Below are 16,167 nucleotides of genomic sequence, written 5' to 3'. Positions count from 1 at the left end.
AATCAATTCATAATTCATTCAATTCAAACCCCAAGGTACACTTATTATTGCAACTTTTACTTTGATTGATATATTGTCAAGGTTTTGAAATTTTCAATTTTTTTTCGAACGTCGAATCGAGTAGGTTATCTAACAGAGTATCTAGATTGCTTTATCTAAGATGGACACTTCGATGCTTAAGTCGGTAATAAGTTGTGAAAATTAAAAAGCTTAAAAATAAAAGAGCTGTTCGTGCTGAATCTCGCATGCCTTTTCTGTGAAAGGGGATGTCTTTATATAGGCAGGTTGCCATGAGTTCTACGAACCATATCTGAGATCTCCAGCCTATCTAGTTCGGAGGTGGTTTTGTGCCCAAAGGTAGACTCCGCATAAATGGGAAGTACTTATCCAATCATGCTCGAATTAGGCGAGGCAGTAGTTAGCTCCGACAATGTGGCACCGTGATCCTGAGAAGGCCGGAAGCAGCAGCTTACTCGAGGAGGTCACTCGTTGCGCCACATGGGCCACTGGCTAAATCTTCACTAGGTCGGCGGAGTCAAGTTGCCTCCTACATTGACCTATTGTTGACCAACCTATTTCCAATCTGGCTTGCCGAGGCTGGGTCGTGTATCTACTAGGTCGACAAAGGCAAGTTGCCTCGTACACCAACTTGATACTGGCTGATTTAGTTGTAGGCTGACCTACCAAGGTGGGGCCAAGGAGTCAACGATGGATGCGAGGTATCCGTCATATTTCTGAAGCCTGCTTACGTGGAGTTGAATTGTTGCCCATCAGGTTTGTGAAGCCACATGTCATAATCCAATCCAAACCTGATCATCCGACTAAATCCAATATAAATACATTATGGATGGACCAAGTCCAATCTAATTCAATCCAATAAATACCTTGGACCATTAAATCTAGATTGATCCAATTCAATATATCTTATTGATCTGTCCCAATCTGTCCAAACTGATTTTAATTTGAATGAATCCATTTACACTCGTACTCATAGTATCATTGGTCTAATGTGGTGTTTATTCATACATTGTAAACTTGTAATGTAATAATCCGACTGAAGCTTGACGCAGAACGGCAGAATCATTCTACATGGTCTATTTTGGCTGGCGTTATCGTAGTACATGACGCAGACTATGGAGATGGAATAGATTATCTATCAGAATTGTAATACCTAGAATTTATATAATGGAGACCACTTTAGTTAGTAATTTCCTCCCTTAATAAAAATCTTTATTCCAAAGAATTAAAATACAGCAATCAAACTTCTTTTTTTCTTTCTTTTTTATCATCAAAGAAGAATATAATTGTCGTTATTCCAGTTCAGATTTCTAACGTTTCATCATGTATTAACATATATCAAAATTCATATAAAATAAAATTTTAAGATTTTTCTTTCAATTTTTTTATCTTATTAATTTATTTTAATATTTTTTTAAACTTTTTTAAATAATGTCTTCACGGCCCAATACAAACCTGGGCTCATACTGCCGGTTTTACAGGACTTTCCTTTTGAAGAATTCTGGGCCAGACTGGCACGACCTGTCCAGACTGGCCCCATCTTCTTTATTTTTTTTTTTGGGAGAATGATTAATCAGCCCAGATTAAAATTTTATAATCTTAAAGTATAGGAAAATACATCTTGACCGTGAATTGATATCAGATTTACGGACATGATGTGATTTATAAGGGGAAAGGGCTACTAATAGGGGGACTGGAATTCAAAATTCTGCATACTTTTCGGTTTTTCAGAACGAGAAAATTAGACAATAGAGTTGACCAAAGGGAAGTGAAGTCTTCCTCTTTTATTAAAATTTAATAGGGATAAGGGATATACGTCAGACTGGCTGGCGTACGCAAAAATATTAAAAGATATAAAAGTGAGAATAATTATTTATCGGTTAACCACTTGTCTCTTTTTCTTATTTTCTACCTCCACCTCGTTATTATTTTATTGGACAGTGTCGAGTGTGGATATCAATCAATAAGTATTTATATTTATATTTGCAGAAATGACAATTATATCCATAAAAAAATGTTCAAAGCAAAAAAAGAGGGAGATTTTATATATGGTTTTTTTTTTTGAACTGGGGGCATTCGAATAAATGGAATAAGTGTTTATTGAATAAATGCTTAAAATAAACAGCCCCTGGATAACGTTTTTTTAGTTATTTATTTAAAAAATAAACACTTATTTGCTCATTTTTTGCCAAACACACATAAATACTTATTTATCACTTATGATGCGATCCCATCACTTATTTAAAATAAATACTTTCAATAAGTGATATCAAGCAGGAGCTTAATAGGTCAATCGAAATCAAACTGACAAGTTGGATTGAGGCAACCTAGAAGCATATGAATCTATTCAATCGGTTCAGTATAAATGCAAATATGTAGTGTAAAAAGCTTATATTTTATATGTATTTGCACTATATATATTTGCATTTGTACTCTTTCCAAACTGAGTCTAATAGATTAATTTAAACCAAACCAACTAGTTCGATTAACCAGATTTTTTTATTTTCAATTATGGGTTTCAGTTGAATTTTTCATGAGCACCCATTCCAACTTCCATTGCTATATGTGGATTATATTGTGATCCAATTGATGAAGCAAGACTAGGTCACACATTAAGCTGTTAGATTAGGATGGTTGAAAAGATGAAGCAAGCATAGTTCAGCCTCCATTCAAGCTTTTTAATGGATTGGATAGGAAAGAATAAGTAGTACTTACTCTTTGGCATATGACTTTAATTAGTTCTTAAACACAAGTAGACCACCAACCAATTAATGGTCCCTCTTCTTCCTAATCTGTATAATAAAACAAAATTAAAGAAAAAAAAAACACCCCTTCACTATCTTTACTTGTAATGTCATTATCTCAACTGTCATTGATTTTCTACCACAAATTGACAATGGCACCAAATCAATTGCTGTTAAAGAAACGTGAAGGAAAAAAAAGCACGTTACCATTAAGATAATGGAGGAGTACTGGGAGTTAATTTTTTCTTCTGTATTAACTAATAATAATTTTTTTCCTGCCAATCAAAGTCAGCAGCCACGTTGCCCAATCTTTCACCGTTGTCTGGTATATTACATTTTAGGCCCTGTTTGATTTGCAGGAATAGGGGTCTGGAATCGGAATCGGAATGGGTTATTCCAATTCTAACTGTTTATTTGGGTGAAATCGGAATCCCATTCCTATTCTTGTTGGAATGACATTCCCCCATTTGAGGGAATGGCCATTCCCTGCCCCTCCTTTGGGAATGAAATCCTATTCCTGTTGATTTTAATTCCCATTCTCATTCCTGTTTGAACCAAACAGATTATGGGAATGGACCATTCCAATTCCGATTCCGACTGCAAACCAAAGGACCCTTAGATTAAAGCTCATATCCTTCTAATCCTTTAAATGCTTCTTGGTTCCTAGATGCTATACACCATTGGAAGAGTTGGGATCTGCTAACAACAATACATTGCTGGTCATATTCATCCAATGGCACATTGGAAACATTGGCTATATAATTAAAGCATAAAAGATGTTCATTATATGTGACTAGATGAATTAGGTCAGCAATGTATTGTGGTAGCTATATTCCTTGGCTGATTGTAGCAAAGACTTGGGATCAAATCCCACTATCATAGGTCCGGGTTGTAGCGAAGGCTTGACTGGCGGGTTGTAATACATTAGCATATATTGAACAAGCTTGAGCCCCTCCAAAACGGCTTAAGCTTAAGCCTCTTCATTGCTCTTCCAACCATGATTTTAAAAAACGACCCGGAAATGAAACCATTCTAGTCACCGGTTTTTGGGTTGACGGTCCGACCGTCCAATTCGAACAAGTAGCCTATTTTGACAAAAAAAATAAAAAACGGCCAAAAACCGTTGCACGGATCAACGGGTCGACGATTCAATTACCCGGGTTAATGGGCTGTTGACTTTTTCAATGATTTTTTGCCAGAAACCAGGTTTAGAGTAAAACGGAACTGGTTGCCTAGATGGTTCCCGGGCCAAACAGTCCGACCATCCGGGTCAATGACAATTCGAAAACCATTCTTCAAACAATGAAGTTGCCACTCCCATCTTTAGTAATTTTGACATGGTGTTGGGGAGGTGCATTTTGAACATATAGGCTCACTCATCGCAAATATATATACATTTTAATTTAGACCCGGTTATCTCATGAGTCTTTTTTGGTTGGAGTGCAAATTTATTTGCACTAATATAAATGCATGGGAGTGCAAATGTAAAAAATGCAAATTCTTATTTAATTTTATTTTGAATTTTACTTTGTTTTGCTTTATATCTTAATTTATTTCATTTACACCGTAATCAAACAAAATAAGTTAAAACTTAAAACAAAAAATAGATCAGAATTTACACTCAAATCATTTGTATTGTCATAGTTTTGCATCAGTACACATTTATTTGCATTGCAATCAAACACAATCTAAAGAGGTGTTGAAATGGTGTTTTTTTAAGTATTTCTCACTGTTTCCTTAAAAACTTATCATTCTCATTATATTATATTATATTATATTATATTATATTCTTAAGAATAAATAAGCTAAAATAGAATGGTTGTATCTCTCAATTTGGCGCTTCTTCTCCAAAAATGTTACGACCATGATTTTGAAAACCGAACTGGACCGGATGGTCAGGCCGATTAACCTGGATCGGTCATGACTTCAGATCCAGTTTTGGACTCGAAAACCATCTGACCAGGCTTTGGACTGGATAGTTAGACCATTTGACCCAAAACTGATGGTCAATACAGTTCTATTTCTGATCCGATTTTTAAAACTATGATTATGAATTTATGACATCATGAATGCATTATGTATGTGTCTATAGCTTTTAGTCCCAAATATATATTAATTGATGTGTACCGATCCAAAATAGCAATTGTTATTAAAGCTAACAATTGGTCCAGTCCATCTGGGCCCCTTTCCTTATTGTTAGGACCCCCTGGATCAGAATTGATTTTGATCCAATCACCATCGATAAAAAGAGAAAGCGAACTCAGTGAGTTGGTGGTCATATCAAAGTTGTCAAACTTGGTTGGATATAGAATTGACTTGGTCATTGGGTCACAGTTCAACGATTCAACCATCTGCTTGGACGGTTTGATTCATTCAAATTCAATAAAATAAAAATGAATGATTTTAGATATATTATATTTCAAAAGTCAAAACTATAAATTTAAAATAAAAAAATGATAAATGTTATAATAAGTTACGACGTCTGTAAACTTATATACTGATATAAATTTGACCAAATCAACATTTCTAATAGCCGGATAATCAACATTTCATTCATTTACCAAGCTTTTCTTTCTTTTTAATTTTAATAAGGTTTTTGGTGAATGTCAAAATTATCATTCTTAAAAATTTATTTTTTAAGAATTTTATTTTAACAAGAGCATCTATGGAACGCTAAAAGTTATTTATGATTCTATTTGTATATTTTAGATTCTACTAGTAAATTTGTACGTGCTTTGCATGTGGCAATTTTAGATGATGAAAATAGTAATATACTTTCAAATATTATGTCTCAAAGAGAGTAATATTATGTTTATAAAATATTTTATATTAGAGATGTTCTAAATGTTTTCTATAAGTATTATGTACTTTTTGTATATTTTGCGTTTTTGTCTTTCTTTGATTTTTATTATTTAATTATGATATAATGGCTTGACCCATTTGACCCAGATTGTTGAATTGCTTACCTATTACCTAGCTAGATAGAAGGACAATTTCATTTTTTGGTTCAATGTTGAAAAAAAAAGAGATTTAGGGTCTATTTGATTTGCAGACAGGACTGAAAGTAATTTTATTAGTCTATTTATTATTTTCTTATTACTTTACTAATATTTTATGAATATATAAGTGTTATTTTATTAGTACTTTGTTATTATTATTTTATTAGTATTTAATAATGAATACCTTAGTATTTATTATTAATTTATTACATTTTATTAGTACTTTATTAGTTTATTAATTATCATTTTGATTATTTTTTAGAATTAATTTATTATTATTGAATAATTAATATGTTAGTATTTTATTATTACTTTAATTATATTATATTATATTATATATATATATTATTTGTACTTAATTATTCTTATTATTTAATAAACAATATTTTAGCTTTTTATTGTTACTTTTTTTTACTATTTTATTAGTATTTATCATTAATTTATGAATATTTTATTAAAATATAATTATATTATTATTACTTGAATAATCTTTTTATTATTATATTATTATATTTTATTCTTATTATTCTTATTATTATTATTATTATTACTTTCATATTATTTTATTGTTTAATTATGTATTTATTTTTATTATTATTACTTTAATTATATTATATTAATATTTTATTATTTTATTATTAATATATTACTATTTTTATTACTATTAACTTATTATTAATTTATTATTTTATTAACATTAGGGTTTGGGGGGGCCTTTTGTCATGAGTTCTTTATTTCTTGATAGACTCTCATATGGGAATCCCATTTTCAGGGGGAAGCCTGAAATGGTTATTCCCCCAAGAATGGGAATCAGCATCCCATTCCACCACATGGGCATTAGCACCTTAAATATATGACTTAATGAGAGGGATTTGAATGAACTGAAAAATAATAGTTAAAATTACATGTTTTTGCCTCACAATTAAAAAGGGACTAAGTTCAAATTACTTTTTTTTATATTTTCACGTGTATAAAAGTAATTCTTATTTATGGAACTTGTTTTTATTTTATAAGATGAATATACAATTATTAGAAATGCGATCAAACGTTTTTTTGCAAAATTTATATATTTTTCATTTTTTATTATTTAATTATGACATCAAATATTGACACATTTGACCTAAGAGTTGAATTGTTGACCCAGACCAAATAGGAAATCAATTTCATTTTTTTGGTTGGTTTTGAATATGTTTCATTTCCATTATCAATAAAAACAAGTCTTGTTTATGACACTTATTTTTCTTTAATATGATTAATAAATATCAGAGAAATGGCCCATTTTTATACATTTTTTTATTTTGTGAATTTGTTACTATTTTAAATATTTTATTATTAATTATGATATCATGGATTCACCCAATTAACCGGGATGATTGAATTGGCTTACCCACCACTTGCATGGAAGAATAATTTTGATTTTTTTTTGTTAATTTTATAAAAGGATAAATTGTTGAAACCTCCCCTAAAGTTTATGACCATTATTGAAATCTCCCTAAAGTTTGGTAATTGCAATCGCCTCCCTTGAACTTTCTAATATAGTTGCAAGTAGACCCCCTCTTTTATAATCCTCTAGCAAAAAGCACACAAATGTCCAAAATACCCATGCAATTACTATTGAGGCTGATTTTTGCATAACAAACAGTACAATCTTTATGAGCAACACCAAAAAAAAAATTTAAATTGCAACTTTAGGGATTCATATGAAGGGAAAATTTATAAAATAAATCAATTTCGGAAAAGAGATTGGAAGCGTTTGGGGTAGTGATTGATATGAAGGGAAATTTTGGAAAATAAACATTTTAGTCAAATTAGCTAAATAGTTATTTTGGACATTTTCATGCCTCTTGTTTGTGGATTATAAGAGAAGGGGTCTACTTGCAATTGTGTTACAATGTTCAGAGGAGGTGATTGCAATTACCTAACTTTAGGGAAGGTTTTCAGCAATGGTAAAAAATTTCAAGGGAGGTTTTAGAATTTTACCCCTTAAAAACATGAGTTTCATATTATAAAAAAGTATTTGATAAAAATAGGTTTCAAATTACATTTCAAAATATTTATTTTTATACTATTAAAATTAATGTCGTGTCTTTAATCCGTAGAATTTAATGATGAAAAAAATATATATCTTAAATATAGGGTTTAATGAGAGAATATATCCAATTAGTTTTAAGTTTTCCATTCAATTTCCATCATTAATAAAAATATTCCTTATTTATCATACTTATTATTGTTTAATATGTCAAATATATGATGCTAAAATGTTTCCAATTATTTATTATTTTTACAATTTTGCATTTCATCTATTTTTGAATTTTATTCTTTAATTGTGGCAACATTGATTAACCCATTTGACCCAAAATGGTTTAATTTATTACCACTACCTAGATGAAAACACTATTTTTTCCTAGGTAGGTTTTAAAAGTACAAGTGTTTATGTTATTGGAATAATTAATTTATTATGTATGGATTTGATTAATATAACTTATTGATGAGAAGAAACAAAAATGCTTTAAATATATGATTAAATGAAGGTAAATGTAAGTTAATTCCTTAAATATTGGATTTAATGAGAGGTAATTGAATGCATTGAATATCTTAAAATTACATCTTTTCAACTCATTTAATATCAATAACTGATTGCCCTATTTGCCCTCATTTTTTATCAATAAATTTAAATATGGAGGGGTAACTTTTGTCTTTAAAAAATTTCAGAAATATTCTTGAGGTTATTCATGCTTTTTAAAGTAGTATAGATTTGTCTATCTAGACCTGTCAACCTGTATTCTGGGCCCTACGTAGTGGCCCAGGATCTACATCTAATTTTTTATTATTTTCTGTTATATATAAATAATAAATAAGTAAAATAGCAAAAATAAACATAAAAATATTCATTTCATTAAAACATGTAAAAACATATAAATAATCAATTATCTTTCACATGAAATTCAATATCTAATACAAACATTCATATTTCTTCTAATAGTATGTGGGCTTGTATGGTATATCCATACTCGTACGGACTGTAAAATCGCAAAGCTTGTCTCCACCTTAAAATCAATTTTTCAAGCAAAAGAAACCTGCCTCATAGGGCCGAGGTGGGTATCTACCAAGGTAGAAAAGTACAGTTTGGGAAAAGTACAAATACAAATATGTAAGGTGCAAAACCTTGTAATCAGAATTTCTAAACCTTGCATTTGCATTCTTTTCAAACCGAGCCTTTGAGCGTCTATGAATATGCATGAATTTGTCTCTTACGGCAAAAACTTTGCAAAAACTATGAAAGCGGGCATTCAACCATACATTGAGAATAAGAAATCTTAGGCCCAGTTTGAGCATTTAGGAAGAATTTCGATCCCTACCCAAAAATTCAAACATACGTAGGACAAGTCCCTAGGCAAATCGGTTTCTTCTGAATTCTGATCACTAACTGTACCCTCTTTCGTGTTTTCTCATGAAGAAATCTAATAAATTGCATTGTCATCTATATAGCGAAAGGTGGATCTTGTTGGTCCAATTCCTACAATTAATTCTCAGTTTGAGCTGTTCTTACTATACATAATAATAATAATAATAATAATAATAATAATAATAATAATAATAATAATAATAATAATAATAATAATAATAATAATAATAATAATAATAATACAGTTACGTACATAACTTTATATCATCATAATGACAAGACCCACAAGAAACCAGGCAGCCCCATCTCCTTTTCAAGGCTTCCTAGAAGGAAAACTCGTCACCATGAACATCAATCACTATCCCTATTTGAAGGGTTATTTACTGCTGGCTTATAGGAATTTGGAAGAGCGATATCTGAGAGACTGGAATCTGACTGCTAAGACTTGGGAGAATTAACAACACTTCATATATACATAGAGAGAGAGAGCTTTTGATGCTTTTTGTCATTACTTGACTATCTAGAGCTTTTGCTTTCTGGTATTTAGCTTTGCAAAGATTGAAAAACATTCTTCATATATATATGAGGTATCATCTACAATTAATGTATGCCAAGGAAGATTTTGATTGTTTATAGACCAACCCTGCTTGAACAAGAATTCTACATTTCTACACAATATCTCAAGGACCATCCCCAGAAAACCCTCCTGAAATTGACCAGCAAGCTTAGGTGAAAGCATGATTTCAGCCCAAACTCATACTTCATTAAAATATCATTTTGTTGGCTTCACGCATTAATTCAAATTAATTATTGTTTCAACTAAGAATATGATCCATAAATATGCCACTGAGCTGATATCACCAACAATTATTATTTTAATCTCTGATTACAGGTCTAATGGAAGATGAGATGGTGGCAATTGGGAGACCGGATTCAGTCCTCACAAAATTTGATTTCACATCTTTACAGCACTTATGTGGTTATGCATTTAGAATATCTCCGTACTTATAATTTTTTTTTTTTTTTTTCACTTACGGAAAGATGTTGCAAATGCACGGCTGTAAGTATTGTGAGGACGGTGTGAAGACAGATTTTTTGAGGACTGAATCCGGATCGGGCAATTGGGTCAATACCCACCAACCATTCATATAAATTGGGTAGTTTCCCTCAGAGGTTTTCAAATGATGTTACTGGCAGCATTGTCATAGCTAGGAAAACTTTCATTACAAAAGTTGGGGATATGGACAACTTAATTAAGGGTATAATTTGAATGGACTAGGCTGGGATTAAGGCCAATTAATCCAAGCTCAACCCTATAACCTTGACCTCTGACCTGGGCTATTCTAACCAGGGCCCAAAGCGTGAGCTGGTTAACCCAAGCCCAGCCCAAACGAAATCTTCCTCCTACGACTCAGACCTGGATTGGGCCTCGATGATTTGGTTGGGTTGGTCGGGCATGAAGGTATTATTGCTCATTTTGCATTTTTATCTTGCGTTTGAGATTTATGATCCAATTTAGAAATAGAATCAAAGAAAAATACATACAATCATTATTGGTTAACACAGACACAGATTACCTTCATGAGTGTGGATATTTCACTGATTGAATACTCAAACTCGATTCAACTCAATTCAGCCTTAATCCTAATTATTTGGAATCAGTTACATGAATCCTATATTCCTATCCTATCGTTGTGCTCTATCAAGAATATACAATCTACACCTAAGACCGGATTCAGTCATTGTAAAATCTGTCCCCACACCATCCTCAAAACACTTACAGCCGTGCATTTGGAACATCTCTATATTTATATATTTTCATTCATGAGGAGATCTTCCTAATACAGGATTGCAAGTATTGTGAGAAGGGTGTGAGGACTGGATCCGGTTCCATGCATTATATTGTATATATAACACAAATATAAGATTTACATATATATATATAGGTTTATATGTTGGAGGTCAATCAGTCTCCAGTTGGATTGCGCTGAGCTAGGCTCTGAGTGCTTGGACTAAGGATGCCCCAGCCCAAGCCCAACATGAGCTAATGAGGTTAAGCCTGAGCTCTGTGTATGCTAAATGAATGCCAAATTAGCAGCTAACCACACTAATATGAATTCAAGGGTCTATACTGGACATAGCAATTAAAATTGGTAACAAAGAGGTTAAACAATCAGAAAATACTTAAAAAGAATCTAAATAGAATTCGATGAAGGGTCGATAATAAATTATTAACATGAAAATTCACAATATTAGTGAGTATCAAAAGAAGAAAATGAACGATTTCAACTGCATCTGCATGCAAGATTTTAAAATATCAGAAGAACTTTGTCCAATCAGAAGCTCCCGATGAATACCAGCTGATTGGTGAAGGTGCCAACCGGCTGACTATAGTGAAGACTTAGAACTGAATCCTGCCTTCACCTAAGGTTGGGGGTAGGCATGGCAATTTCTATCCTACATGGCAGGTACCGTTCTAGCAGTGCAGGGTTTTTTGCTTGAAAAACAGATTTTTGAGAGGGGACAAGTTTTGGGGCTTTTTAATCCATACCGGTACAGATAGGGTATGGTATTAGGCTAAAGCTGACCCTCCCCTATCCGCATATTGCTGGAAGGCATATGAACTTTATGTATTAGGTGTTGAATTTAATTATATTTTGAATTTTATGTGAATCACAATTGATAGGTCATATGGGTCCATTTGGTTTGTGGTTGGAACTGGAATTGGAATGGTCCATTCCCATAGTCTGTTTAGATCAGACAAGAATGGAAATGAGAATTAAAATCAGTAGGAATGGGATTTCATTCTCAAGGGAGGGGCAAGGAATGACCATTCCCTCAAATGGGGGAATGCCAGTCCAGTAGAAATGGGAATGGGATTCCAATTCCGCCCAACCAAACAGTTGGAATTGGAATAGCCCATTCCGATTCTGATTCTAGACCCCTATTCCCATGAACCAAACGGGGGCCTAATTCTTGTACATGCTTTAATCAAATAATTGAAAATTTTGATGTTCATGTTATTGTATTTGTTTATTGCTTATATATAACATCAAATAATAGGAAATTAGATGGAGGGTATGGTTGGGGAGGGCTTTGCTTTTTCATGTGCGAAAAGGGTTTGGATTATGAAAATTCAACCCATTATAGGTTTTGGGTAGAGTCTAAAATTTACAAAACACTTCCCAAACCTGCTCTGTCCGAGAGATTACACATGGGTAGGGGTGGCCATGAGTCAAGCTTCTCATGAGCTATTTGAGTTTGGCTCGGCTTGGTTTAAGTCGAGCTCGAGCCTGATATATAGGCTCGTTTGCAAATCGAACCGAGCTTGAGCCCAGTGAAGCTCGACTCGTGAGGCTTACGAGCCTAGTATAATAAATAAATATTTTTTTTATTATATACATACATACATACATATATATAATAAATAATTTTTATTTTATATAATAATATTTTTATTTTTATGTATAATAGTAAATAATTTTTATAATTATTATTATTTTGTATGTAAAATAAAAATATTTTTATATGTATATTTTTTATTTTTTATATGTACAATAATAAATAATTTTTATAATTCTTAATTTTTTGTATGTAAAATAAAAAATATTTTTATATGTATATTTTTTATTTTTTAAAAAAAACTGGCTTGCAGTCGAGATCAAGCTGAGCCAAGCTTGAGCTCAAGTTTCTAGCTCGAATCGAGCTTGAGCCTAATACAGTTTCAGCGAGCCAAGCTCAAATAGTTAAGTATTCGGCTTGGCTCAGCTCAAATCTACCCTTACACATGGGCACCAAGCGCACTGTAGTTTATCCGTCACCTGCACAAATTCCTTGGGGTAGGGCTACCCCCATTTTGTATGCCCAAGGAACCACCCAAAGAAAAAAAAAGAGCTGATTGGTTAACACTTTTATGATACCTTTCAATTTTCACTTGGTATCAGTTCTTTTTCCATCTTATTCTTAAATATTGCTTTCATGGGTCATGGTTCTTCCCCTTTCTTTCTTGTATTTATGTTGGCACGGGAATGGGCCTGGGCCTAAGCCTCTGAGTATTTGAGGTAGGTAGTTTTGGCCTTCATAGAACATCCAAAATTCCGAATGAGTGTGCCTTTGTTACTTGTTGGCCTGGATGATTGTAAAAGGTTCCTTATGTTATAATAACTAGAGAATGACTTCGTACTAAGTACGAGGTAACTACATGTGTGTATAATTTAGTTTGAAGTTTACTATTTAGTTATCAAAAATTAAATTAAAAAATTAATACGGGTCTTGCATCTTTGTAATTGACAATCTATTCTGACCTATTTTATTTGAAACCCACTATTAATTTATGTTTTTTTTAATTTGATTTAATATATTAAATGAGATCTTATTGGTAAACAATAACCACTTTATTTGGTATTTACTATTTATCTAATAAATCTATTTTGAGTTATTTATTTTTAAAAGTTAAATTAGGTTGCTTCCTAAAAGTTAAATCAAATTTGTAATTAATGGGTTTATGGTAATCTTTTAATGGGTCCCACCATTTGTATTTAATAGACTATGGATAAACATGTGTTAAGCTAATAAATAACTGTCTATCGAGAATGCTTAGGAGTGAAACTACCCAATTTTTGAATCATATTTCTTGAATTAATAGGATGCCACATGTCTGAATGGTGGTAGTGGGTTGTGAGCTTTAGCAGCAACTTATCAAAAAATGCCACGTGTCTAGCTTTCTAGAAAAATGAGAAGGCCACATGTCTGAATGGTGGGGGGCTATACCCTGATAGTGGGTTGTGGGCTTTAGTAGTAATTTCTTGGAAATTGCCATGTGTCTAGCTTTCTAGAAAATGAGAAGGCCACTTGTCTGAATGGTGATAGTGGATTGTGGGCTTTAAAAGCAACTTCTCAGAAAATGCCACATGTCTAGATTTCCAGAAAAATGAGAATGCCATGTGTCTGAATGGTGGGGGGCTGTAGCTTGAAGACCTCTCTCTCTCTCTCTCTCTCTCTCTCTCTCTCTCTCTCTATATATATATATATATATATATATATATATATATATTAGATTAGATAGCCCTCAATGTGCAGAGTCTGTCTGATAATTGGTTCTAGGCATTCATACTGGTTCAATATGGTCCAAAACTAGCTAGGACTTTTTTCTTTTATGTCAACTCAATCATGAGCCATAGGTACGGTTGTGTGATCAATATGAGATATTTTGAAACTTTGGCCATTACCAACTAAAATCTTATAAGTGTCATGGTAGTCTTGGTCATTGTTTTTGAATCGCCGTTGATTTGGATGGTCAGATCATTTGGCTCAGGAATCATTCAAGCAATCGGTTCTGTTTTACCCCAAATCCGATCCCTAGCAAAAAACTATTGAATTGGTCAATGATCTGTTAACTTGGGCGGTCTAACCATCAATTCATTCGATTCATTTAGCGGTTTTTGGCCTTTTTATTTTTATTTTTTATCAGAACGAGACATTCATTCAAACCAAACGGTCGAACTGTCGACCCATAAACTGGTGGCCAGAACGGTTCTAGTTCTGGGTCATTTTTTAAAACATTGGTCTTGGTGAAGAGTTAGGTTATCAAGCTTTGAAGTCATGGAGTCTGGATACCAGTTGGGGTCATGTTGATTGATGGAAGAAAATGCAACAAATGCAGAGCCATTAAAGTTTCCATGTGTACACATAAATGCTTGTTGGTGATTTTTGTTGACAAATCATAGTATCCTTACGTGTGTTATGGCCATTTTTTGTTGGTGATTTTTGTTGTTGAAGTTGGGAGGATTATCAGTAGGTGAACCTCCATCCTCGAGGGGTTTTGTTGGCTACATTTTGTAGTTATGGTGTGAGACTGATAGTATCTCTCCAAACACTTCTCATAGCTTAAGAGAAAGAGTAAAGATCAGTAGGGGTGCAAGTTGAGCGGGTTGGGCCGGGTTTATGGTCAACCTAGGCCCAATCCTAAAATTTGGGCTTAAGACCCAAGGCCGAGGTCAAGCCCGATTTTTCCAACCTGAGCCCAGCCCGTCTTGTAATTTGATGCACTTGGGTTGGGCTCGGGCCCGGGCCAGGATTGAGTTGGTCAATGAACACACTCTAAAATTATACATATATAAATGTATTTATGCAAAGATATATACATATATTTATGTATGTATGTAAATATGTATGTAAAATATCTATACAAATGTCATATATACAAATACGTAGTGTGTATATATATATATGTGTGTGTGTGTGTGTGTGTGTGTGTAAATATGTATGAAACATTTACATATATACACATATATATGTATAAATGTATATAATTGGTTTGGGCTCAGACCGGGTTTAGACTACCTAAGGGCTATGCCCGAGCTTGGCCCGAAAAATAAAAAAGCATGACTTCTTAGGAGTGAGCCTAGCTCAAGGACTGAAAATCCAAACTCAGCTCGTGTAAAATTTCGGGTTAACAACTGGATCATATATTCATATTCAGATCCCAATCCACCAAGCATATAGTGAACCAAATTTTTAATTTTCTTTTGAAAGGTGCAAATTATATTAAGGAAAACAAACATAAACATAGTCTTCTACCCTTGGTATCCCGTCTTGATAGTGATTACAAGCAAAAGAGGGTAAACAGAGTCTTCTACCCTTGGGAAGGTCTATTAAAGTTTCGATATACAAAAAAGTTCACATTTCTAAGTTTTATAGATAAATCCCTAATCCTAAACAAAAGCCAAAGGCAGGACCAGGGAAGCTCTGCTTTGCTTTCTGATGAAGTGCTTGCACAACCTATTTAGCATCATATATATACAAACTTCTTGGAAAGTCCAGCTTGACATTTCTAATAACACCTGCATGATAGCATAAAGTTCAGCTTGCACAAACAGAAGATACTTGGTTAGTTCTACCACCCATACTTTTTAAACAAGATGGATTTCTGGATAGAATAATGAAACCATAACTATATTAAGTTGTTAGAGATTTTCCCTACATCAGAGAAAACAATAAG

This window comes from Nelumbo nucifera, chromosome 6 (assembly GCF_055504915.1).
Source record: "Nelumbo nucifera cultivar China Antique chromosome 6, China Antique-T2T, whole genome shotgun sequence".
Taxonomy (NCBI): Eukaryota; Viridiplantae; Streptophyta; class Magnoliopsida; order Proteales; family Nelumbonaceae; genus Nelumbo; species Nelumbo nucifera.
The sequence above is the reverse complement of the archived record's forward strand: the minus strand, read 5'-3'. Positions refer to the sequence as shown.